This window comes from Rhineura floridana, chromosome 2 (genome assembly GCF_030035675.1).
Source record: "Rhineura floridana isolate rRhiFlo1 chromosome 2, rRhiFlo1.hap2, whole genome shotgun sequence".
NCBI classification, from domain to species: domain Eukaryota; kingdom Metazoa; phylum Chordata; class Lepidosauria; order Squamata; family Rhineuridae; genus Rhineura; species Rhineura floridana.
The window spans coordinates 222019602-222047403 of NC_084481.1; the positions used below are offsets into that span (position 1 = coordinate 222019602).

Here is a 27802-nt window from a genome sequence, read left to right on the forward strand (position 1 = left end):
GGTGCGCATGCATACACACACTCACTCGCTCACTCACCCACCCACCAGAACAGGTCCCTCCCCAAATGAATCTGCTCAGATTCCACTTTAAATACTCATGGCTTCCCCCCCAAAAGCCTGGGAAGTATAGTTTATCAAGGGTGCTGAGAGTTGTTAGGAGGCTCCTGTTCTCCTCAGAGAGCTACAATTCCCTGAGTGGTTTAACGTTCCAACGGTTAGGAACCAATCAGCAAGAAAGGAAGCATGTTACAGTACCTACTGAAAAGAATCTTCTCAGTGGCTGACTCGCTCTGATTCACTCCAATCAGCAGGAAAAGGCAAGGAAGCAAGTTAGAAGACTCTTCTCAGTGGCTAACATATTCCCCTTTCATGCTAATAGGCCAGTAGGGCACTGGAGACCTAGGGGCCCTTCCGGGACCCTGCTTCCAAAAAGGTAAAGGGCAAAGACATCCTCACCACCACCATGGAGGACTACACCCTTGTCAGGGAGTAAGTACCACTGAACAGAATGGGCGTTTGCTTCTGAGTGTACATGTATAAGATTGCACTGTTAGTCATCAGATGCAGGGCTATCCCCTGTATAAGATTCCAGGTGTGAACCCCAGCACCTCTCTTTTTGGGACTATAAATGGGCTCCGTATTGGGTTTCAGCCAGCACTGCATGGCCAAGATGTTGCCTTTGTGGGAAGCCGCAGCTGGGAGCTGGGGCACGGCTGACGCCGCCTGCCAGCTGACCAGCGTGGGGCGGTCCCCCTGGCAGAAGTTCTCACAGCAGCGGCTGGAGCCCGGGAAGTGGCTGGGTCCAGCAGGCACCATGGTGCAGCTGTACAGCTTGTACCCGTTCGGCTCGCAGCAAGTGGTGCCTAGCAGGCAGGAGCCGGCACTCTTCTGCTGCGAGCGAGATGCGCTTCTGGTGGCTTGTGTTCCGGGTGCCTGTAAGGTGGAAGTCTTCGCTGTGGGCCGCCTGGAGTTCTGCGAGCCGCTGGGCTCTTTTAATACTCTGGGATGGGTGGTGCGTATGGCGTATAGTGAGGTGGGTAAGTGCAACCTAGCCAAGGTCCCAGAAGAGAGGATTTTATTTGTTTCATTTTTATTCCCCACACTTCTTTTTCCTACACAGCTGGTCAAGGCTACATGCAGGTCTCTCCTCCCTTCCCTCCCGCCCAGGCACGTCAGTTTGTCCTCACGGTGATCCTGTGAGGTAGGATTGCCCAGTGAGCTTCATGGCTGAGCAGGGACTTGAACCAAGAGTTTTTATGGATCACTGGTTTCTTTCTCGTAAGCAAGCTCGAATATGAATCCACTCACCCCACCTCCAGGGAGAAATCTGTCTCATGTACTGAAATCCTGAACATGCGTGCTGAAAAATAAATCCTCTAGTGTAGGAATGGAGAATCTGTAGCCCTCTAGATGTTGCTGGACTGCAACTCCCATCATGCCTGTCCATTGGCCACACTCGTTGGGGCTGATGGGAGTAGGAGTCCAACAACCTCTGGCTAGTAGGCAGGCAGGCAGGCTCTGTCCTCCCCGCCTCTGTACTTGCGGCGGCAGCAGCCTTGGCATTTCCTCTGCAGTCTGCACTCTTGTTCGCGGTCCCCCTTTTCGTTGGTTTGCAGCCCCCAGGTTGGGAATCACTGAGCTAGAGCATTGTGGGAATAGGTAAGAGTTTTGAAGGGCCATAGCTCAGTGGTTGAGCATCTGCTTTGCATGCAGAAGGTCCTGGGTTCAGTCCCCGCCATCTCCATGAAAAGCTGAGTGAGACTCCCTATCTGATATCCTGGAGAGCTGCTGCCAGTCAGTGTAGATACAATACTGAGCTAGATGGCCCAGTGGCCTTTCTCAGTGTAAGGCAGCTTCCTAAGGAATTGGGTATGTTTAGCTTGGTGGACAGAAGGCCTGTGATAATACTCTTGAAGGGCTTTTACTTGAAGGGCAAAATCTCGTTCTCTGCTGCTCCAGAGGGCAGGACTAGACCCAATAGGCTTAATTTGCAGGAGGGTAGATTTCGGTGGAACGCTAAGAGAAGCATCTTGATAAGAGCAGTTTAATAGTGGAACCAGCTAGTGGAGGAGTGTGATGTTCCTGTATTAATGTAAATATGGTAAGTGCTGTTTGTATAGAAGATACATGGTAAGTGGAATGAAAGAGGAGGGGGGAGTAGATGAGCAGTAGAATGCTGGATGATTGGCTGAGCGTTTGAATGGCTGAGAGTATAAATGGAAGAATGACAGTTGAATCTGAGAGGAGTTTTAGAGGTGTTTGAGAGGAGCTTGAGAGGTGTTTTGGGTTGTTTTGGTGGTGTTTGGAGGTGGGTGTTAGGTGGTGGATGTCAGGAGAGTGTGGAGAAAGAGGGAGTGGGAGTTCTAGTTAATGATAAGTCAAGTATCACAGGAATAGATGAAACCATATGCTTAAGTACCATTAGAAAAGTAATCTTGTTATTTCTGTTATTTAATAAATACTATTTTGGTTTACCGAAGGCCTGATCCTTGGCTGGGGTTTCACAGACCAGAAGGGAGGGTAAGGTAATCACCAAGGCTGAAGGGCAACAGTAACAAATGGTGGCAGCGGTGAAGAGGAGAATAATAACATTACAAGTATCCACAGCAACCCCGAGTTATATGAGTTATCTACATTGATACAAGGGGGTTGGGAACAGCATAAGCACGCAGTCACAAAAGTAACCGGGTAGAGAGAGACTCAGGCAAAGTCTCTGGGAACATTGGTTATAAGACGTGACTGGTGGTGCTGCCTAGCAGGGGGATCTAGTGAGATCTGTGCTAGAGCGGAGAGAGAAACCATAAAAAAGGACAGTCCGGACTGGTGGAGTCCCTGGTGGTGCCTAGTGAAAGGCAGTAGCCACAAGCAGGTAGGAACCTGACAGGGAGAGCCAGGGAAGGGTGCCACAAGGAGCCGTAGGCTCTCCCTTGCTAGGGGTTTTCAAGGAGAGGCTGGGCAGTCATCTCTTAGGACAGCCTTCTGTTAAGAGGGTGTTGTATCTGTGGATTTCCTGCATTGAGCAAGGGGTTGGACTAGATCACGGATGAGGAACCTGTGGCTCTCTGGATCCTGCTGGTCTACAGTTCCCATCATCTGTGGCCATTAGTCGTGCTTGCTGGGGCTGGTGGAACTTGGGAGTCCACTAACATCTGGAGGGCTGCAGGTTCCTCACCTCTGGACTACAAGGAAAACCCCTTGAACCCTGTTATTCTGCCGTTTGTATTTTTTTCTCATCTGAACTTTTTCTTGTAAAATAGTTCATCAAGCGCTGATTAGACCGGGCAGGTAGTTGAGAGAGGAATTAGGAATGCAGGTAATCCGCGAAGCATTTCAGTCTTTAGATGAGGGACATATTGCTTAGATATGGGTCAGCTTTGGGGCCTGTAGGGCTGCTTGCAAAATGGAAAAGCTGTTAGGGGCACAACACACATGTACAGAGAGAGCGAGTAACCTGTACTAACTAACTAACTAACTATTTATTTATTTGTTTGTTTATTTATTTATTTATTTATTTATTTATTTATTTATTTATTTATTTATTTATTTAACTTGTATACCGCCCCATAGCCGAAGCTCTCTGGGAGGTTTACAATAACTAAAAACAAATACAATTTAAAATACATCTTTTAAAAACAATTTAAAACACAATTTAAAAATTTAAAACAATATAGAACACATGCTAAAATGCCTGGGAGAAGAGGAAAGTCTTGACCTGGCGTTGAAAAGATAACAGTTTTGGCGCCAGGCACACCTCGTCAAATAGATCATTCCATAATTTGGGGGCCACCACTGAGAAGGCCCTCTCCCTTGTTGCCATTCTCCGAGCTTCCCTTGGAGTAGGCACCCGGAGGAGGGCCTTTGATCTTGAACGTAGTGTACGGGTGGGTTTGTATCAGGAGAGGCGTTCCATCAGGTATTGTGGTCCCAAGCTGTGTAAGGCTTTATAGGTCAGTATAATGACTACAATACCATGTTTTCTTCCTCAGTGGCCAAGGTGAGGATGGCTGTAGGTACCCCACAGGCAGGACCTGAGCGCAGTAGCCTTCTCGTGCTCACGTTCATGTTTGAAAGGCTTTAAAAGACGATTAGAGTAATACTGGAGGATAAGGCTATCAGTGGCTACTAGCCATGATGGTTATGCTCTGCCTCTGTTGTTGGAGGCAGCATGCTTCCAAATATTAGTAGCTGGAAACTGCAGGAGGGAAGAATGCTCTTGCTCTCAGGTTTTGCTTGCAGGCTTCCCTTGGGTGTCTGGTTGGCCACTATGAGAACAGGATGCTGGACTAGATGGGTCACTGGCCTCATCCAGCAGGGCTCTCCTTATGTTCCCGTAATTGGACAATCAGGTGTGGTACCAGCATCTTATTTAAGAAAATAAGATTAAACCTAATTCTTATAGAGTGATTTGCATCGGTTTTCTGCTGCCCTAGAGAGTGATTTAATTTAGCATCTTTATTTTTCTTGTATTTAGTAATCAAAGCAATAAAACGGTATCCCAAGTTCTTATTTCGCCCGCCCCCCCAATACAACACAAAGCATTTGACCTGAAATATTTGAGGGTGGAAACTAAGGCACACTTAAAATGCTTTAAATGTTAAATGGTGTAGAAATGTTTATTGGTATACTTGTGAAGACTTATACTAGGGATGGTTACATGAAAAGTATTAATTATAACTTTGAAATTGCCAAGATTGCCTAAAATTTTATTTGCGTTTGGCATTGGAAAACATTCATGGAAAATTTTCCACCCTATATCGTGTGTTTGTGTGTGACACACAGAGGGCATGCATGTGGATTCCTTTGTGTCTCTATATTATATAACAATCCTGAAAACAAGGTGAATTAATCTATTCTGTGTGGTGGAAGTTGAATACCAACTTGTTCTCTTTCAATATGCTTTTCTCTCTGTGTGTGTGTGTCTGTGTGTGTGTGTTTGGCAGAATGGATTCAATGGTAAATGTTTGGTTAGTGTCAGTCACTAGGGAAGTAAAGAACCGTCAGTATGTTTTGGAAACCAAAGGATGAGTTTAACTGTACACATTTGGTTTGTGTTAACATCATCATCAACAGCAATAATAGTTCTAGTGTTTAAAAGCAAAGCAGTGGTCAGAAAGGCCTAGAAGATGGTCTAAAGACACCAAATGCAACAACCTTTCTGAAGCTAAGCAGATCAGCCAGAAACTCTACATATGCAGCACTAAGCTCCATGGTGGATAGGCAGACTAGGAATGCTGTAAAGATGATTTGTTTCTCAAATTAAGGAGACAGTCCCTGCCAGAAAGTTGCAGACAGGTGATGGGGAGGAGGAGGGAGGGGAGGAGATTGGGTGAGTGGACACTGGGCAGAAGGAAAGCCCCTTTCTCTTCCAAAAGAAAAACATTGTTAACTGTATCATTATTTTGGGGGGTTTCCTCCACTTTTTATTCTCCAGCAGACAAATGTAGTCTCCCACCCAAATTTAATGGGGAAGGGGGAGCAATGCTAGTGAAATGCAGATCAAGTAGGGGAAAAAAAACTAAATTACCAGCTTTTGACAATTTCTCTTTTTTTGTTCAGAGTTGGAATGTGCCCTGTGAAATGTATAGTCTTACCTCTTCCTATAAGGCAGGATTATAGGTATGCAAAAATCTTTCTGATGAAGTAACTCTAGAGCAGCCTTTGCCAACCTAGTGCCCTGCCTTCAGATGTTTTGAACTGCAGCTGTGCCTGCTGGGGCTGATGAGAGTTGTAGTCCAAGGCATTTGGAGAGTACCAGCTTGATGAACGCTGCTGTATATCATAAAAGTTCATCAGTTCCTTGGGAAGAGTCCCACGTGGGGTGCAGCAACTGAGCAGGCAGTCTTGCCCCAATTCCCACCCTCTTAGCCTCGTGACAGTGCAGTGCAGATTGATAGAGGTTGTAGGCACCTACAGTTCTGATATTGCATTGCCTGTTGAAAACATTTTTGTTTTGCCAAGCATATTCAGAAAACTTATTTGATTCATTGTTGGCCATTTGCTTGGTGTTTTCTGTTTTAATTATTTTATTGTACGCTGCCATGATTTTTTTTATGAGTTGGCAGTTTATAAACATGCATATAAATTTTAAAAAATCAGTTGTCCTTCGTTAATAACAAAAATATTTTTTAAGCACCTAAAAGAAAACCCAGGTGCTGTAAGACATGCTCATGTGCTGAGAGTCACCCTCTTCTTTATTGACATCTCACATGTTCCCTTGCTCAGTTTGGTAACAGGAAACGGCTTCTTGCCTAAAAGTTCTGGACCTCACATTGTTTGTGAACCACACACGCCGTTTGGATAGTTGAAGGAACGGAAGAGCATTCATGTGCTCAGAACATGCTAGCATAATCCTGGTGGGCAGTTGTCATTGGCTAATGACAAAATAGAATTTCCGAAAATGAGGTGCGATTCCTGGAGTGGGTGAACAAGAGATCTGTGAAGAATCCAAGGTAGTGGTCATTGTGAGCAACTGAGGATGGAGAAGAGAGCTTCATTTCCACGAGTGTTTCAAACTGTAGTCCTGGCAGCTCCCCGCATGGAGCAGCTGCACACTTTGCTAAGGCTTCTTGGTTCTGTGTAAGAACATAACAAGGGCCTGCTGGATCAGGCCAGTGGCCCATCTGATCCAGCATTCTGTCCTCAGAGTGGCCAACCAGATGCCCATGGGAAGCCCGGAAGCAGGACCTGAGTGCAACAGCACCATCCCTACTTGCAATTCCCCAGCAAATAGTATTCATAGGCATGCCTCCTCTGATGGTGGAGGCAGAATATAGCCATTGATATCTAGTCCTCAGGACCCGGCAGCACCTGAAGTCCAAAGAGTACCCTAACCCTTTCCATTTTTCCACTGTTTTCCCTGAGGATTCTGTGGCATGTCCCAGGGCGCCCACTCAGTTCACCTGGGGCATGGCCTGTGCCTGTTGGTCTTAGCTGTTGCCCCGTGGACACCCCGGAACACTCCAGCACTCTTCTATGTCCATGTGTTGCTGTGGAAAATAGCTAGTGGTGGTTATGCTATCTTTCAAGGAACCATTACTGATCATTGCCTTTTGAGGAGGCCTAAGGTTACCCAGGTGCCTTTGGTAGAGTGTCACGTTAGCCACTGCAAGCCTGCATGTGCTCTTTGAGTTAATGTTTCTGCTGTTTCCTGCTTTGGGTGTGCAGACTGTACAGTGAATTGTGGGAAAGGAAGACTTGCTGCAAGATTGGCTTGTGACATGATTCCTGAAGATTTTTCTGTGATGCTCGTAATTGTGCCTCATGGATGCGTGTAAAATTATGAGTTCTTTATTAATATATTAGATTAAGATTTACTTCGATTTCTATTCTTATCCTGAGGGTCTGTGCGGGGGGGGGGGGGTGAGATGACACCATACCCATCTTGTGTTATCCTCATGTGAGTTAGGCTGCATTCAGTCATGGGGTTACCGTTTATTGCATTTGTTTTACTGATTATAATGGTAGTGCTTCTGTCCTGGTTTCTAACATTCCTGTTGCACTGCAGTTCCTGTTGCATTATGGAACTGTGGCTTTTTGTCCACATATAGTGACACATCACGCTAAATTTCATTCACACCAATGGGTGTGGTGTGACACAACAATGAAGGTCATTGGACATGTTGCTCCTCCCCCACCCTTTCAGCACCTGCACATTTCTGCTCTACCATGATTCCCCGAGGAAAACAGCAGAAAACAAGTGTATGCTGGCAATTAACATAGAGATGAGCGCTAAACTTCCCCTATATTCCACTAGATTTCCTGAAGTGGCTTTCACGTCATATGAAAGGTCAAATAAAGTGCAAAAATTATCAGGTAAGGAAGTGTTGGGGAAAACAGAATAAATGGCTGTCTGAATGCAGCCCTAGTGGCAGCTTTGACAGCTCTACAGAGCGTTTTATCTATAAGGAGATAAACGTTTGTCTTCTGTTCTGTTCCACATAAGAGCTATTCCAGACTAGGCTATTCCATCCTGTGTGGGATGGAGCATTTTCTAAAGCAGAAAACTAGCTTTGCCATTTCAAAGTTTTTAGCTTTGTTTACTAAATACAAGTAAAATAAACATGCCAGATTAGATTGCCCTGTAGGGCATCAGAAAAGTTTCCAGTGCAAACTGAAACCTTTCTGATGCAAATCACTCTAACTAGCATTGGAAAATTTTCTGGACGCTTTGTTTGCAAATCAGTTTTTTCTGGAAAGCCCACATCACAGGCTACCCCTGACTTATTTCTGTGATGTTATTGCACATACAAAGATACGTGAGTCAGACAGCATCTTATATCTGATCATGCCCATGTTGATTGGACTTTAGGAATAGGCAAAACTGCCAAAAGAGAGCATACTAGAAGTTAAATTCATTTTTACTGAAGAATAAAGAAGCAATATAATTCTTAACTTAAACTGTTTCATGTGCTTTATATGGAATATTACCCCTGAACTTACAGGGCCTGTAGAGTGCTGCGAAGGTATATATTATGGGACTTAAATCTTTAAGAAAGCTGCATTTTATAATAGCAGGTGAAGGTTTAAGAATGAATTACTGCAGAAAATAAATGGCGTAGAAAAAATTCACCAAGCAGCACAAAAATTTGCAGGGGAATTAGAATGTAATAGGTTGATGATAGGTTTAGATATCTTTTGAGGCTGAAAAATCCTGTTCTCAAAACAGATTGACTTTGAAAAGGGAAACAAGGCATGCATAAATTAACAGGATTACAAAAGAAATACCATTTTGGCAATCTTATTTGGATCAAGAACAAAAAATAAGTAGATCAACAAATAACATAGTTAATGAGTTTGTTATGAAGCAAGGAGATATAATGCCTGTCAAATAATTGAGATATAGAGTGAATGAATGGATTTGTACAAAATTTAAATATTCTAATATTAACTGAAGTGGATAAGGAAATGCTAAATGCAGAATTTTCGTTAGACAAAGCTCAGACAGTGGTCAAAAACAATAATATCAAATAAGGCACCTGGACTGGATGAATTTAATGCTGAACTCTGCCAAATTGTCATAATCAGTACCTATGATTTAGCTGGGTAATTGCTGTCATACTCTTTCATATTTTCCAAAGTCATGGAATGAAGGAAGTATATTGTTTTATCTGCAAGAAGGATAAAGATTCCACTTCTACCAATGTCTGGAAGGAGCCTATAAGGCTATCAAGTCCAACCCCCTGCTCAATGCAGGAATCCAACTTAAAGCATACGCGACAGGTGCCTGTCCAGCTGCCTCTTGAATGCCTCCAGTGTTGGAGAGCCCACCACCTCCCAAGGTCATTGGTTCCATTGTTGTTTTGTTCTAACAATTAGGAAGTGTTTCCTGATGTTCAGTCGAAATCTGGCTTCCTGTAATTTGAGCCCATTATTCCATGTTCTGTGCTCTGGGACGATTGAGAAGAGATCCTGGCCCACCTTTGTGTGACAGCCTTTCATGTACTTGAAGAGTGCTCTCATATCTCCCCTCAGTCTTCTCTTCTCCAGGCTAAACACACCCAGTTCTTTCAGTCTCGCCTCATAGGGCTATATTCCCAGTCCCTGATCATCCTTGTTTCCTTCCTCTGAACCTGTTCCAGTTTGTCTGCATCGCTTTTAAAGTGCAATGTCTCCAACTGGACGCTGTATTCAAGATGAGGCCTAACCAGTCCCAAACAGAGGGGAACTAGAACTTCACGTGATTTGGAAACTATACTTCCATTAATGCACCCTAAAATAGCATTTGCCTTTTTTGCAGCCACATTGCATTGTTGGCTCATATTCAACTTGTGACAAACAACAATCCCAAGATCCTTCTCACATGTCGTATTGTTAAGCCAATTATCTTCCATCTACAACTGTGCATTTGCTTTTTTCCCCCTAAGTGTAGAACTTTGCACTTATCCCTGTTGTTTTCAGCCCAATGCTCCAGCTTATCAAGATCATTTTGAATTTTGTTTCTGTCCTCCAGAGTATTAGCTGCCCCTCTCAATTTTGTATCATCCTCAAACTTGATAAGTGTTTCCTGTGCCGCCTCATCCAAGTAATTAATAAAAATGTTGAAGAGCACTGGGCTCAAGACCAAGTCTTGCGGTAACCTGCTCATTACCTCCCTCCAGTTTGAGAAGGAACCATTGATAAGCACCTCTTTGAGTACAATTCTGTAGCCAACTGTGGATCCACCTAATAGTTGTTCCATCCAGTCCACATTTAGCTAGCATGCTAATCTGAATATCATGGAGCACTTTGTCAAAAGCTTTGCTTAAGTTGAGATATATTATGTTCACAGCATTCCCACAGTCTACCAGGGAGGTTATCCAATCAAAAAATGAGATAAGATTAGTCTGGCAGGATTTGTTCTTGATAAATCCATGTTGGCTTCTAGTAATCACTGCATTGTGTTCCAGGTGCTTACAGACTGACCGCTTTATAATCTGCTCCAGAATTTGCCCAGGAATCAATGTCAGGCTGACTGATCTGTAGTTTCCTGGTTCCTCCGTTTTGCCCTTTTTTGAAGATAGGGACAACATTAGCCCCTCCACCCATCCTCCGCGATATTGCAAAGATAATAGACAGTGGTTCTGAGAGTTTTTCAGCTAGTTTCTTCAATACTCTAGGATGCAGTTCATCAGGCCCTGGAGATCTGAACTCGTTCAAAGTGATTAGGAATTCCTTGACCTTTAGTCTATGAATCTCAAACTGTAATTCTGCCCATTCAACTTCACAAATGTTAAACTAATTATTGGAGGGATTGGGGGGAAGGAAGGGGAAAGTGTTCATTTTATTGGGGGGAGAGAATGAAGTAACCCCACAGTATAATGGGCTTTTGTGACACAAGAAAAGTGCACTGTGCCAAAGTTATGGTAAGAATTTTGTAGGTTTTCTGGCTGATGGAACAGTTCCTTCCTCTGTTACAACTTTTTCCAGCATGAAAAGCACACACGAGTAGAATAGCTTATTTCCCTTTTTGAAATAAAAATACCCACTAAAAATGGACAATACAAACATTCATGTCTAAAATCAAGCCAGCCATTCACATGACTCTGCTAGTTTGACCGTAAACATGCTGTTGATGGTCTTTGCCCTGCAGAACAATCCTTTGGACTTCCTGCATCATTCAGAAAAGGAGTTGGCTGCTGTCATTGAAGCAACAGAGCAAGCGTGCGCCTGTGAATATTGGGTGGAGATATGTGCTTAAACAAAAACAACCCTCATCTGTAGATTTCCCTGGGTACTCTTGGGCAAGAGGAGACCACTTGCTCCCTCTGGCATCTGCTTCTGTGTTGAACATCTGTAAGGAGTGTAGAAGGTTGTTGCTTTTGATTGGGGATGCTAGAGAATTCTGACAACAATCAAACAATGGGAGCAGAAATTGCTGATGTTTGCTTATTTGTCCCATGACCAGAACAGAAATCAATCCAGCGAATATGATCGGTATCCACTGTTGTTGCTTTCAGTCCACAAACAATGTGTAATTGATTACTATGTAATTTCGCCAGAGCGGACATCGAGACAAATAATGCAGCTTTTGGTGGAAGACTAACTAATGGAACAGAAACAGTGCTGCATGCAAGAAATAGAGGATGGAACAGAAAACCAATGCCTTCTTACTTCCCTACTTTTACCACTTGATTCTTTTCCTGTTTTATTTATTTTAATTTTAAAACATTTATCTCCTGCCTTTTTGGCCAGTTGGTTCTCAAATCAGTTTGTTTATATAAAACAATATAATGATTGTGATAGTAGCCCAAATCCACTTCGTTACCAAGAAAAACTAAATCATGGCTAATAAAAAAGAAACTCTGCAAGATTGTCAATGAAAACCCCTAGTGTATTCAAAACTGTCAAAAACTTTGGCTCAGCAAATGTTTCCAGTTGGTGTCTAAATGGTAAGCGAGTCAGCACCTGATGAATGTGCCTGGGGAAAGTATTCTGCTGATAGGGAGCCATTGCAAAGAAGGCTCTGTCCTTCGTAGCCATGCACATAGATGTCAAGGGCAGGTCTTTCTGCCTTGATCCTGCTCCCTCCTACATGCCCTCACTGTACATGCAACAGTTGTCTAAACCAGGGATCGCCAACCTATTTAGACCTTTGGCCGGAATTCCCTCACGGGCAAACTGCCAGGGATGGTTGTGATCAGAGGCAAAAGACTCTTGCATTTGTACAATAGGCCACATCCTAGTCAGGCAAAATCTAGGGGTGTGTACATCCAAGCCGATACACAGATCATGTCCATCCAGGCAAAAAAGAGGTATTATCACAGTTCAGAGACACATCTCAGCCAGGCAAAAGCACTTCAAGAGGACTCAGAGCAGGGCTGGTGAAGGATGTAGCCGGGGGGAAATTTTGATAATAATAAATAATAATTATTCAATTTATATCCTGCTCTTCCTCTAGAAGGAGTTTAGGGCAGTAACACATCAATAATAAAACATTTTTAAAAAGCATTCTAAATATAGTTAAAAACATTTTCTCAGTGAGTGATCTCAGGGTTGCCAGAACAGTATTTTGGGAGGAAGGGTGGAATAGAAATTTAATAAATAAATAAATAAATATTTCTTTATTACCTTATCTGAGATAATGACACCTCAGGTTGGCCCTGGTATCTATCTCACGGGCAGCCAGTTGAGTGCTTTCAGGACCAGTGACACATGGTCTCATCAGGTTGCCCCACTTACCAGTCTAGTAGCCGCATTCTGTTGTGGCCTCAGGAATGTCTTTAAGGATGTGCCTGGGAGAGTCTCAAGGACCAGATAGAGAGGCCTGGAGGGCCACATATGGCCCTGAGCCTGAGATTCCACACCCCTGGCCCAAACAGCACTTGTGACATACAGTACTTATTTCTCCTTCCCTGATCCTGCCAACGTATAATGATGCTTGCCTGCATTCTTCCTTTGTATCTCTCCCGTTTCTTTTACCTGGGCTGTTGCATTAGCCTTGTCATTCCACAGATTGGCATGAGCATTGCATTCTTTATTTATTTATAGGTCCCAGGCTATGGACTAAAGGCACATGAGGCCAGCACCAGGTCTGGTCAGTGCCTGGATGGGAGACCGCCTGGGAACCATGTGTAAGCCGCCTTGGGTTTCTATCATGAAAAGAAAGGCGAAGTATAAAATGTAATAAATAAATAAATATTAACCGCTTGGAATAGGCAAAAGTTGGACAACTCAAGTGAGCTTGTAAGCTGTTCTTTTTTGATAACGGAGGCGCAAATGCCTTATCTTCCCAGATTAAAATTGGAGATGCGCTTCTTGCGTTCAAAAAGATAGGAACGTAGGAAGCTGCCTTATATTCAGTCAGACCCTTGGCCCATTTAGCTTATTAGCATTGAATGGCAGTGGCGCTCCACAGTTTCAGACAGGAGACATTCCCAGCCCTACCTGGAGATGCCATTGGGGACTGAACCTGGGACTCTGCCACTGAGCTATGGCCCTTCAGTCTCAGGTTGCTACCACCTACAGCATATATTGATCAATCGTCCTGATTTGTTTTCACAAGATGTGTGTGGAGATTATCTCTGGCTGGAACATTGCATCACAAAATGTGGAGACATGCAAATTTTGGAGGATGACTTTGTCAGTTCTCATATTGTTTAGAAAAGTGTTAATTAGGCAGGTTTGTATTAAAATTCGAATTCAACTGAATTTTTCTTCCATCCCTAGTTATGAAGGTACATATTGCACAAAGGGCATATATTGGCATCTACCGGAATGTGTGAGTCGTGTGCAAAAGTGCAACTGTCTGGAGTCTCCCTCAATCAGTTGTTAAACAATGGACTGGTATCTTCCCTACTGTGTGAGAACCCAGTTAATATTGCTGCCTGTCGCATTCCCTGCCCCCTCGGATTAGTAAATCAGGAATGGGATTGTGCTTTCTGGGCAGCGATGGCAATTTTGAGTTTCCACCATGCCTGTCAGCTGTAGCAGGGGCTGTATCAGAGCATCACGGTATGTTCTTATTCCTTCCTTTGGAACTATATCACTGCTTGTAGATTGGCTAGGAGCGTGTGGAATAGAATCAGGCTATCATTGGCTACCAGCCACTATGGTTCTGTTCTGCCTCAACTATCAGAGCAATATCCCATTGTCAAAGACAGTTTCTGGGCATCTCAAGTGGAGAGAATGCTGTTTCACTCAGGTCCTGCTTGCAGGCATCTGGTGGGCCGCGTGAGAAAAGGATGCTGGACTAGATGGGCTGTTGGTCTGATCCAGCAGGGCTCTTCTTAATTCTTATAAATCGATGATGTGCTCCTCAGTGTTCCAAGGGGCATAAAGTGGTGGATACTTCCAACAACCTGGCTTAATTTTTCAAGTTTGAGACCCTCTTGTAGCCCACCTGCTGAGTTTGTTGTTATATGCATTCAAGTCGATTACGACTTATGGCAACCCTATGAATCTTTTTTTGGATATATTCATAGGGTTGCCATGGTAAGAGGTATTCAGAGGTGGTTTTCCATTGCCTTCCTCTGAGCCTATGGCACCCGGTATTCCCAAGCCGTCTCCCATCCAAGTACTAACCAGGCCTGACCCTGCTTAGCTTCCGAGATCAGACGAGATCAGATGTGTTCAGGGTAGTATGGCCATAAGCACCTGCTGAGTGCTCCTCCCCCTTTTTAAAAGGGCAGAATTCTGCTTTGTGCTGCTTCGTGTGACAAAATCATTTCATACATTGGAGCTGCCACATGGACTTCAGTGTTTTTTCCCCAAACACCGCTGCCACCCACCAAAGCCAGGGTTCTGCACAGACAACTTTCTTACGCAGCATACCTCAACCTGGCGAGAGGCTTGTTCCGTAGCCCAGCTAGACAGGGTGTGACCCTGGAAGGACTCTTGGTGGTCCTAAAAGTCTTCATTTTTCCATGTTCCATTTCAGGAGCAAAATGGCCTCCAGCAGGATGTGGTGAATTAGAAATGCACATTTGCGCTGGGGTGTCTGCGCATGGCTTTCAAAGTACACAGCTACTTTCCACCAACGTTTCCTGTCTGATTTCTGTGTTGGAATAAAAGCTGTAGGGCTGCAGAGCAGAATTAGTGACTGCTTATATTAATATTTGGCCAGTGCTAGTTTAAGCATTTGTTCCTACAATGGATATTTATTACAACCTCCCCTCCCCCCCCCCAAAAAAAAGCTTGCTGGTTTTAAGCAAGAGTGTGGCCAAGCAGTCTTGGATAAAACCACATCCAGATAAAGTTGAAGTGCCTTGCAGAGCATGGAAATAGTTGGCTGAGTGAGGTTTTTCTGGTCATTTGGAAGCCACGTAAGACACTTTTAAGACAGATCTTTGGAAGCCTAGCAGAGCCGGAACCTCAGATCCGCACTACATTTAAAGCACATGATTTCCCCTAAAGAATCCGGCGAGCTGTGCGCTCCCCTTACAGAACTACAAATTCCCAGCACCCTTTACAAACGACAGTTCCTGTGATTTTTTTGGGGGGGGGGGAAGTCATGCGCTTTAAGTGTGCTTTGGTTGTGCTTTAAATGTATGGTATGGACCTGTGTGTTCTTCTTAACTAATTTTGTTAAAGTAGTTATATATCAACGGGCATGCACGTTTTTGCCAGACATAGTAGCCATCATCTTCATGTAGTATTAACATTAATAACAACTAGATTTCTTACCTGTCCTTTACCATGTGATCCTGTGGCGGGTTACAGCAATTTAAAAATACAGTATTAAAAACAGTATTAAAATCAATTACAGTGAAGAGGATAATTTAGTATTCTCTTGCCTCAGCAGTTAGGTGTCAAAGGCCAGGGTAAAGAGGTGCATCTTCAGCATCTGAGGAAAACTTACATAATGAGGGTGCCAGGCACTCTCCACTCCCCCCCCCCAGGGAATTCCATAGCTTTTAGTTGCCAGTGAGGCTGGGCTTTCTTGCTTCCTGTTCCACTGAAACAAAATAAGCCCATCTCTTTTGTAGCTGATGTCTGGCTAGGGGAGACTTTGCAGTGGAGGAGTCGCTGGGGGAGGGGTTTGCATTGTTTTGGCAGGAAACCTACCCCCCCCTCCATCCCATGACGCTGTCTCCCACCGTGAGATGCAGTCTGGTGCTGTTTTGAAAGAGGTGGACTTTGCCCTCCTGTCCTGTTGGCATTTTTTTAAAAAAGACACTTTTGTCCCTTTGGTGGAATGTATTTGTATGTGTGCATGTATACAGTGAAGCTGAACGTTGGAAGATTCAGGACAGACAAAAGAAAGTTCTTCACACAACCCATATGGAATTCATTCCCACAAGATGCAGCAACGGCCACTAACATGAATAGGGCACACTTTTAGCAACAAATAGTGTAAAAGACATTTCTCTTCCGGCTACTAGCTCCGAACTGCAGGTGATAGTTGTGTATATATTGTACTTTGAAAACCAGCCAGGAGACACGCCCGGAAAAGATTACGTCTAGCTGTGATGATGTCGTCAAAATGGCTGCTGCGCTAGCTTTGAGATAAATATCTCAAGAACTACTTGATCGATTTTAATGTGCAAACTATCACTGGAAGGGTAATTGAATTTTCTAAAACAAGTGCTGGAATTAATTATGCTGTACGTATTATACTTTTTAGTTTATTTGCATGACATCATAAAATATAGGTAATTGTCATTTTTTAAAAAAATACATACTATTACAGATACACAAATAAAGTATTAAACTTTTATCGTTGCTAAGTTCTGTTGCTTTTTATAGCAGTATCACACTTCTCAATTAATGAGCGAGATATGCACCATTTTGCATGGGCATTTGTATGAACACAATATTTTCTGACAGTTCAGTGATCATAATTTCTGGAGCAATGGCCTTCACAGACTCACAGAAGCATACAGCAGAGTCCACAGTTAATACAACATCTGGCACATCTTTCCTTACACTTGCAGGTCACTAATTCTTGACAGTGTGTGCTTACATCCGGACATGTTGTCCAGTCTGGTTTATATGTTAAATCATCACTTTTTTTTCCCAACCATAGTCACATGGATCCTGCATCTGAGGCTTGCTGGTCAGGCAATTTCTCCAGATGTAACACTGAAACAATTCATCTGTTGTTGGTGGGACGTTTTCTATTTGCAGTTTGGAGCTAGTAGCCGGAAGTGAAATGTTTTTACACTAGCAGTGTGAACTAGAATGGCTTTAAGAAGATTGGAGAAATTAATGGAGGGTAAGGCTAGCCACAATGGCTATGTTCCCCCTCCATTGTTGGAGCCAGTATACTTGCGATTCCCAGCAACTGGTATTCAGAAGTGGGAAGAGTGCTTATGCACTCAAGTCCTGCTTGTGGGCTTCCCATAGGCATCTGGTTGCTCTCTGTGAGCAGGATGCTGGATTAGATAGGCCTTTGGCTCTTCTTATGTTGTCACACATGGGTATTGATTCCCATCCAGATGATTGGCACATGCAGAGCACTCATGTGTCAGTGGCTTTCCTAGTCTGTGTCTCTGCCCCCCCCCAATTTGGCAAGCAGCTTGCACGGTGTATATTTTGGAGGAGAGAAAAGAAGCAAGACGTGGGGATGGGAAGCAGATCTCCCTGACAGAGCATGGAGCAACAGGTGAAGGTCCCATAGCTCTGTGGTAGAGCACAAGCTTTGCATGCAGCAAGCCCTGGGTTCAGTGCCTGGCACCTTCAGCTGAAAGGATCATGTGGCAGATCATAGGGGAAGGACTGGGAGTGCCTCTGCCTGTCTCAGAGGAGCCAGTACTGTGTCAGACAAACAAATAGCCTGACCCTGTCTAAGTTGGCTTCTTTATCTTCCCATGCCAGATTCAAAGTCAGGAAGAAGAGTATGGAAGCTGCAAATTTATCTTATTGTAATTTTGTACGCTGCATACTGTCTTGCTGTATTTTTATGAAAGTGCGTTCTATGGGTATTTCAGTGAATAAAAATAGGGAAAGACAGAAAAGAAGCAAGAAAGGACTTTTGGTATAGTCGGTTAGTTTCTGTACACACTTGTGCATCCCTCTCTGTCCTTCCAGACAAGCAAGAGGCATTGTCAGAGTTCAAGGACTCATTCCAGCCAGGCACAGACACTCAGGGAGAGTGTAAGGCAGGGGCAGTGAGTGAGGAGTGAGGAGGTGTGGCCTGGGGAGGAGGGGGTGTGGCCTGGGGAAGAGGGGTGTGGCCTGGGGGAGAGTTCTGAGGCCAGATAGGAGGACTGGAGTGCCACAGTGCCCCCCCAGACTTGAGGTTTACCGCCCTTGCATTACGACTTCGTTTTTATTGTGACATAAAGGGTTGATTTGTTAGTCTATTAGCGCAGTTTTGAGTGCTTTCACCAATAAGAAGGCTGAAACTTTGTTTCAGAGGGTTGTCTTTGGGTTGGTGGCAGGAAGGAGATTGGTGTGGTGGTGGAAGAAAGAAATTGGTGTGGTGGTGGAAGGGTGGAAGGGTTTGGATTTGTTAGGCACTGGGGAACATTTTGGGACAAGCCGGGCCTGTACAAAAGGGACGGGCTCCACTTGAACCAGAATGCAACCAGACTGCTGGCACTTAAAATTAAAAATGTGGCAGAGCAGCTTTTAAACTGACTGAGGGGGGAAACCCGACAGGAGCTGAGAAAGGTCCGGTTCGGAAGAAACCTCCCCCCTGGGATAAAAACCAAAGAAATTATGAAATTTTAAAAGGGGTAGGCCTAGAAGTAGGCATTGTGAGAGCAGGGGCACAGGATATAAATTCAGAAGAGCAAAATTACCACAGGCCTAACCACAAGTGCCAAAGACACTTGAAGAGAGACACTGCTTACAAGTGCCTGTACGCTAATGCTAGGAGCCTGCGAACCAAGATGGGAGAACTGGAGTGCTTGGTCTTAGAGGAGAGCATTGATATAGTGAGCATAACGGAGACCTGGTGGAATGGAGAAAACCAGTGGGATACGGTTATCCCTGGATATAAACTATATCGGAAGGACAGGGAAGGACGTATTGGTGGCGGAGTCGCTCTCTACGTGAAAGAAGGCATTGAATCCAGCAAGCTCGAAACCCCAAAAGAGGCAGACTCCTCCACAGAATCGTTGTGGGTGGTGATACCATGCCCCAGGAGGGACTTAATACTGGGAACGATCTATCGTCCCCCTGATCAAAATGCTCAGGGAGACCTTGAGATGAGATATGAAATTGAGGAAGCATCCAAACTAGGAAATGTGGTAGTAATGGGTGACTTCAACTACCCGGACATAGACTGGCCGCATATGTGTTCCAGTCATGACAAAGAAGCAAAGTTTCTAGATATTCTAAATGACTATTCCCTAGACCAGTTGGTCATGGAACCGACCAGAGGGACGGCAACCCTGGACTTAATCCTCAGTGGGGACCGGGACCTGGTGCGAGATGTAAGTGTTGTTGAACCGATTGGGAGCAGTGACCACAGTGCTATTAAATTAAACATACATGTAACTGGCCAATTGCCAAGAAACTCCAACACGGTCACATTTGACTTCAAAAGAGGAAACTTCACAAAAATGAGGGGATTGGTAAAAAGAAAGCTGAAAAACAAAGTCCAGAGGGTCACATCACTCGAAAATGCTTGGAAGTTGTTTAAAAACACTATATTAGAAGCTCAACTGGAGTGCATACCGCAGATCAGATAAGGTACCGCCAGGGCCAAGAAGATGCCAGCATGGTTAACGAGCAAAGTCAAGGAAGCTGTTAGAGGCAAAAAGTCTTCCTTCAAAAAATGGAAGTCTTGTCCGAATGAAGAAAATTAAAAAGAACACAAACTCTGGCAAAAGAAATGCAAGAAGACAATAAGGGATGCTAAAAAAGAATTTGAGGAGCACATTGCTAAGAACATAAAAACCAACAACAACAAATTCTATAAATACATTCAAAGCAGGAGACCATCTAGGGAGGCGATTGGACCCTTGGATGATAAGGGAGTCAAAGGTGTCCTAAAGAACGATAAGGAGATTGCAGAGAAGCTAAATGAATTCTTTGCATCTGTCTTCACAGTGGAAGATATAGGGCAGATCCCTGAACCTGAACTAACATTTGCAGGAAGGGATTCTGAGGAACTGAGACAAATAGTGGTAACGAGAGAGGAAGCTTAATGGACAATATAAAAACTGACAAATCACCGGGCCCGGATGGCATCCACCCGAGAGTTCTCAAAGAACTCATATGTGAAATTGCTGATCTGCTAACTAAAATATGTAACTTGTCCCTTGGGTCCTCCTCCGTGCCTGAGGACTGGAAAGTGGCAAATGTAACGCCAATCTTCAAAAAGAGATCCAGAGGGGATCCCGGAAATTACAGGCCAGTTAGCTTAACTTCTGTCCCTGGAAAACTGGTAGAAAGTATTATTAAAGCTAGATTAACTAAGCACATAGAAGAACAAGCCTTGCTGAAGCAGAGCCAGCATGGCTTCTGCAAGGGAAAGTCCTGTCTCAGTAACCTATTAGAATTCTTTGAGAGTGTCAACAAGCATATAGATAGAGGTGATCCAGTGGACATAGTGTACTTAGACTTTCAAAAAGCGTTTGACAAGGTACCTCACCAAAGGCTTCTGAGGAAGCTTAGCAGTCATGGAATAAGAGGAGAGGTCCTCTTGTGGATAAGGAATTGGTTAAGAAGCAGAAAGCAGAGAGTAGGAATAAATGGACAGTTCTCCCAATGGAGGGCTGTAGAAAGTGGAGTCCCTCAAGGATCGGTATTGGGACCTGTACTTTTCAACTTGTTCATTAATGACCTAGAATTAGGAGTGAGCAGTGAAGTGGCCAAGTTTGCTGATGACACTAAATTGTTCAGGGTTGTTAAAACAAAAAGGGATTGCGAAGAGCTCCAAAAAGACCTCTCCAAACTGAGTGAATGGGCAGAAAAATGGCAAATGCAATTCAATATAAACAAGTGTAAAATTATGCATATTGGAGCAAAAAATCTTAATTTCACATATACGCTCATGGGGTCTGAACTGGCGGTGACCGACCAGGAGAGAGACCTCGGGGTTGTAGTGGACAGCACGATGAAAATGTCGACCCAGTGTGCGGCAGCTGTGAAAAAGGCAAATTCCATGCTAGGGATAATTAGGAAAGGTATTGAAAATAAAACAGCCGATATCATAATGCCGTTGTATAAATCTATGGTGCGGCCGCATTTGGAATACTGTGTACAGTTCTGGTCGCCTCATCTCAAAAAGGATATTATAGAGTTGGAAAAGGTTCAGAAGAGGGCAACCAGAATGATCAAGGGGATGGAGCGACTCCCTTATGAGGAAAGGTTGCAGCATTTGGGGCTTTTTAGTTTAGAGAAAAGGCGGGTCAGAGGAGACATGATAGAAGTGTATAAAATTATGCATGGCATTGAGAAAGTGGATAGAGAAAAGTTCTTCTCCCTCTCTCATAATACTAGAACTCGTGGACATTCAAAGAAGCTGAATGTTGGAAGATTCAGGACAGACAAAAGGAAGTACTTCTTTACTGAGCGCATAGTTAAACTATGGAATTTGCTCCCACAAGATGCAGTAATGGCCACCAGCTTGGACGGCTTTAAAAGAAGATTAGACAAATTCATGGAGGACAGGGCTATCAATGGCTACTAGCCATGATGGCTGTGCTCTGCCACCCTAGTCAGAGGCAGCATGCTTCTGAAAACCAGTTGCCGGAAGCTTCAGGAGGGGAGAGTGTTCTTGCACTCAGGTCCTGCTTGCGGGCTTCCCCCAGGCACCTGGTTGGCCACTGTGAGAACAGGATGCTGGACTAGATGGGCCACTGCCCTGATCCAGCAGGCTCTTCTTATATTCTTATGTTCTTATCTGGAATGGATGAAAACAAAAATTGCTAAATCCCCTAACTTGTAATCCCGAACATACTTGGGAGCTAAATTTCAGTTGAACTCAGTGGGACTTGACTTCTGTATACGTACTACATGCCAACACCTCAGATGCCTTGTTCCTTAAATGCAAGGTGTGGGAACAGGCTGAAGTTGTTCAGAGGTGAGGGAGTGACGCTTTACATGTACTCAAAAGCCCCTCTCTTTAGTACTTAATTTCATTATAGACCATGCTTCATTGAAGGATCACAGGGTGGTTTACAGTACATGATAAAACAATTACAAGGAATCTCAGAACAAAGAATAAAACAGCAAAATACATTAAAACCAGGAATTTGCCAGACTTGACAACCCTCCTGACAAGTTTGTCACGTCCGCGGTGGTGGGTTGCATCCCCAAGGTATGCAGGCAAGTCAGGAGAATTCGCAGTAGAGGGACTCATGGACAGTTGCTCCCATTTGCTTTTTCAAACTCCAGCAAGTATTTGTCTTGATTCTTCCACAATGTGCCAACTTAAACCTGCTTCTGCAACCATGGAACAATACTGGAAACTGTGGGCAGTTCCACACCATATATTTGAAACACATGTAAAACACATTTAAAGCATGTGGCTTCCCTCAAAGCATCCTGGGAGCTGTAGTTACCCACTCACAGAGCTACAATTCCTAGCACCTTTAACAAACTACAATTCCCATGGTTCTTTGAGGAAAGCAAGGACTCTCCAAACAGTAAAACAGCAAAATACATTAAAACCAGGAATTTGTGTTTCATAATTACAGTGCAGCATCAGGTAAATCAATACAAGTAGCCCAGCACACAATGACATCCCAAGATTCCCTGCTCTGGAAAAATAGGTTTTGGGCTCAGAACAGGCACACATTAAGGCTGATTAAACCAAGATATGGACGAGCCTTTTGGTTGCACATGGAGCCCATTGTCCATGTAACCTAGCAAACCAGGAAATCTTCCATTCAACTATTGTTTCCTTGTTTTCACATGAACCAAGAATCTGTGGTTAACAATTTCAGAACAAGCTAGGATATGAAGACATGGCTCGAAATTGGCTTAATGACCTGGCTTGAGCTGAAACTGTTAACCATAGTTGCATAGTGTAATAAGCATGCGTGCCCAAAAGGCTCATTGATCTTTTGGTTTATCAAGCCAAAATATGATTATCTGAAATCTCACGTTGTGCTTTTATTTTTTTAATCTGATCCTTTTGTAAGATTACCAGCTTTCATTTTTTTCTTTTCTCAAGTCCTTCAGTTTTTCCTAATAATGTGGTTTAGCTTTTTCTTAGGGCGTACTATGGGACAAGTGGTGGACTCACATGGATAATGAACCATTGTTTCCTGGTTGGCAGCAAGCCATAATCTGCTACTACACCTGAACCCGCAGCTTCCTCTCTAACCCAGGCGCAAACCATAGTTTGCTGGTTCAGATGGAACTTGCTGCAAGCCGTGAAGTCTGATATTTGGTTATAAATGAAAAATGATAAAGATAAATATAAAAGAAAAATTGAGAGATGCGAAGAAATGGATTCTAGATATGGAAAGACAGGATGCACTTATTCAGAGGCATCCTCAATTTGTTTTGCCGTGTTCCAGGTTTGATGAGAAGGAAACAATTTGCCTTGTCTACCTTTGGAACTGGCTCAGACTCCCCCCCCACAAAAAAACCCAGTGTATTTTCAAGTTTCCTTATTTTTACATGTCCCAGTGGTTTGAGATGTTTGTAAAGATGAAGCTCCAATAAGCCTAGACAGCAACCAAAAGATTACCAGCATGTGTGGTTTCAATCTGAAAGTAGAATCTCAATATCCCCTCCAATGCATTTGTGAGCACCACAAGTTTTTGTGGACCACGCCACACAAAGTCTGGGGTTTTGTGTGAGGGTGGGTGAAGATGAGGAGAACAGGGACACACATACACATCTTTTCCTCTTCAAGTACTGAAAGTTCTTGCTCTGGGGATTGCCTGACGTGTTTCTGTGGAGATTGCCGGTCCCTGTGTGCAAAAAATAAAATGCTCATGTGGGCTGGCTGCTTGCACTGAAGTTAAGGGTGCATGCCCCGTGTGCACAAGAGTCAGAAGTGTCATGGAGAGCATGTAGAAGCTGTGTGCAGTTCGCTTTGTATGTTGGGGGCCTTTAAACAATCACTTTAAGGATATTAATTTCTTACTGCACTAACAAAAGTGAACATCTGGATTGCTTAGAACCAAGGGTGTAGTTGTCCAGGGTTGGGGGGGGGGGTCGTAGACCCGTTACCTTTTTGGGAGCAGGGTCCCAGCCAGGTCCCTATGTATGAGCCAGTCAGCATGAAAAGGGAGCATGTTAGCCATTGAGAAGAGAGGAGTCAGCCACTGAGAAGACTGTTCTCAGTAGCTAACACTTATGCTGATTGGTTTGTAGTGACATCTTTTGTAGTGGAGTGTGGACTTAGAGATGACATGGAGAGCAAGGGAGATGAGAAAAGTGGGAAATGGGGTGTGGCTGTGACGAGCATGACGTGACTATCATGAAGGGACCCTGCACGTCTGAATTTGCAACTACACTCTTGCTTAGAACAGGTGTGGGGAACCTTTGCCTCTCCAGATGTTGCTGACCTGCAACTTCCATTGTCTGTGGCCATTGGCCATGCTTGCTTGGGCTGATGGGAGTTGTAGTTCAGCAACATCTGGAGGGCCAAATATTCTCCACTCCTGGCTTCGAAGAAGGGTGGGCATTAAAATGCTGCTCTCTGCTCACCCCCCCCCCCCCCAAATAAAAAATGCTTCAAGGCATAATGTAATCTTTTTCATACTTTTGTGCTGCAGAGAGAATGCTGGGGCTGGCCTGCATGCCTCATCGACATCTGCTTTTTCTGCCTATTGCGTCAACCCCACTCTCTTCCAAACTGTAATTTTCACTGTAATGATGGATTATGTTTGTCATACTGGATAAAAATCTGGCGTGGATGTTCAGTTTCTTCTTTCCTTCCCTGCTCTTCCCCTTGCCCCCACCCAAAACCTTTTTTAAAATAATAAAACAGATACTCTCTGCTTACAACTTCAGAAGTCAGATAAATCTGAAACTAAAGCTCAGCTCACGCAAGAAAAACTACTCCTTAATTTTGTGATTGTCTGATGGGACCCCACGTCTTAGCGATTTATTTGTTGTGCCTTCCCTTTTAACGATGCTGCAGTCGAGAGGCGCTGTTTTGCTAAATGTTGTGTAAAAAGTAAATTGTGGCACAGCAGATGTTGGTATTTGGATGGATGTCTGTTCAACAGGGGGACAGCCACAGTCATCTCCGTCAGCTGTCTTCAGACTCCACAGGCCTGCTGCGTGGTTACTTTGGTGTGTAAAAACAGCTCATTTCACAACTGTGGAAGTTTGGCGTTACAGTTGGCATGCAGCCATTCCGCTGGGTTTAGCGTAAGTGTTTATCCAGCAATTTGCTTAACACTGGTAGCTCCGTGATAATGTGTATTAAACTTCCGATAAGGAAAAGGAGGGAATTGGAGCAAAGGCTGTTCAGTTTTGATTTTTTATGCTTATTTGTGTGCCTTTTGTTTTTTACACAAGCAATCAAGAACATTTGTCACAATGTAACCTCCTTTTCCTTTTTGGCTGTTCCTTTCATTGCCAAACCTTCATGTAAATGGAACACAACTTTCTCTCTTTTTAAAAAAATTATTTTATTGTCACACATGTAAGATTTTGGCAGGAGAAAATTGAAGGCTGGCCCTTTCACATCCACTTGTGTGGGCAAACTGCAATGATTTGGGTTCCTCTAAAACGCAGGCTATGCTGACTGCACTTGCTCATGGAGCTTAAGAACATAAGAGTGGCCCATCCATTTTTTTTTAAAAAAAAGTATTGTTGCATTTATATCCCGCCTCTCCTCAGAGGAGCTCAAGGTGGGGTACATGTTTCTGCCCCGCTCCATTTTATCCTCATAATAACCCTGTGGGGAAGGCTGAGACCTATCCCAGTCTGCATCTGTGTTGGAATTGCTTTTAATGTTTTTTCTTAAACAATTATGTTTTTTAACCCTTTTTTAAAGAGGTGTTTAAAGCTTTTTAAAAAAATGTTTTTAACATTGTTTTGTTTTAATGTATTTTAAGATCTGTTTTTATGATATTTTGATGTGTTTTTAGCGCTTTTGTTTGCCGCCTTGTGCTCCTGCTGGGAGAAAGGCGGGATATAAATCAAATAAAAAATAAATAAAAATAAATAAAAGGTTAAGGCTGCGAGGCAGTGACTTGGCCCAAGGTCACCCCATGAATTTCCTGGGTGGGGATTTGGACCCTGGCCTCCCAGGTCATAGTCCAGCACTCTAACCACTTTTCCACATTGGCTGTGTAGTCCAGCATCCTGTTCTCACAGTGGCCAACCGGATGCCTATGGAAAGCCCTCAAGCAGGAGTCGAGCACAACAGCACTCTGATCCTGCAGTTTCTAGCAACTGGAATTCAGAAGCATACTGCCTGTGACCGTGGAGGCAGAGCATAGCCATCATGCCTACTAGCTATTGATAGCATTATCCTTAATGTATATGACTAATCTTCTTTTAATGCTATCCTGGTTGATGGCTATCACTGCCTCTTGTGGGAGATAGCCTAGCAGAGTTCTCTACTTTCTTTTGTTGGGCCTGAATCTTCTAGTGTTCAGCTTCATTGGATATCCCCGAGTCCTAGTGTTGTGAGTGAGGGAAACCTTTATCTACCCACTTCCTCCAGACCATATCATGTCGCCTCTGACTCGCCTCTTCTCTAAACTAAAAAGCCCCAAATGTTGTAATCTTTCCTCCTGGAGGAGCTGCTCCATCCCCTTGATCATTTTGGTAGCCCTCTTCTAAACCTTTTCTGACTCTACAATGTCCCCAGAAGCCATGGAGGCTGGTATGTTAGGGCTAGTGGGGCACTGATCCACCAACCTCGGTCTATCCTCAGCAAGGCCCCCACCTGCCTGCCTTCCTAGTTGCGTCCAGTCCAAAGGATGGCACTGGCTGTCAACGCCCTCCTCCTCAGTCTCAGGGTTGTCTTTGTAGAACTCATCAGAATTAGAATTAGTTGGGCTCTGCCTTTCATTGGCTGTAGCTCCTTCAGCTATTTGCTCTGGCCCCACCTACTGTTGGCCTCCCTGCCTTCTGCCCTACCAATCCCAATGGGCACCAGCCTCCATTGCCTAGGAGGTTGGCCATATGGGAGAAAAAGATTTCCCCACCCCTGATCTAAAGAGTTGGACTGCTAATGCCTTGTGGGTGGCTAGGAGTTCTGACTACATATTTCCAGCTTTTACCCTCCCCCAGTGGTGACCGCAGCAGCATTTGTAGAAGGAAAGCGGCAGGAATAGCCCTTTGTCTGAAAGGGTGGGGTTGGGGCTCTCTTTGCAGTTGTTCCGTGTTCCTTTTTCAGCAGCAAAAGCAGGAATTCTGATGCAGCTGATCGCAGCTGGAGAAGCAGCAGTAGCAGCAGCAGCAGCAGCAGCAGCAGCAGCAGCTTTGACTTAGATACTCAATCTATAGAAGCTTTATTTCCCTCCCCCCTCCTTGAAGTCGCTGGCACCAGCAAAATTCTTCAGGGTGGCCTCTGTCAGCTTGACCCCTGCAAAGCAAAACCGTGAGCAGCTGCAGCCAGGGGATGGGGAGAAAAATGTTCAGGAGTGATAAGAAGAGAATTTTTTAGTGTCTGAAGAACTGAGCCGCATAGCGGCAGATTTCTTGTCTCTTTTCCCTCTTCCCAGCCCCCGCCCTTATCAGTGCAAAGCTCCCAGCATTGGGCACATAGCTCCAGATTTGCCTCTTGTCATTTCAGTCCTAGCAAAGGGCAGGTTTTTAGCCATTTTCATCTTCTGCATGAACACCAGCATGGCTAAAACTACCGTAGAGCAAGATGTTACTGTTTTTGGTAAAAGTGGGGTCAAAGAAAGCGGCCTGTTGAGCATTAATTCAATAGTGGACATAGGAATGTTGGCCAAAAATACCCCTCCCTTAAAGAGTGTACAGCTTAAATTTAGATCTGGGAAGAGAACTGTGGTTAGCAAGAGCTGGATGCAGAAAAATGGATCAAATTAAGATGGATCTG

At 44.1% G+C, this 27802-nt stretch overlaps 1 protein-coding gene and 1 non-coding gene across 2 annotated transcripts in view; one reads left to right on the forward strand and one right to left on the reverse strand.

The window, feature by feature from the left end:
• Window positions 1-27802, forward strand: part of AKT1 (AKT serine/threonine kinase 1) — a 178895-nt gene that overhangs the window by 44378 nt on the left and 106715 nt on the right. The window lies entirely within an intron of this gene.
• On the reverse strand, window positions 14451-14569 carry LOC133378606 (5S ribosomal RNA). Its single transcript, XR_009761055.1, has one exon. It is a non-coding gene; the product is annotated as a 5S ribosomal RNA (ribosomal RNA).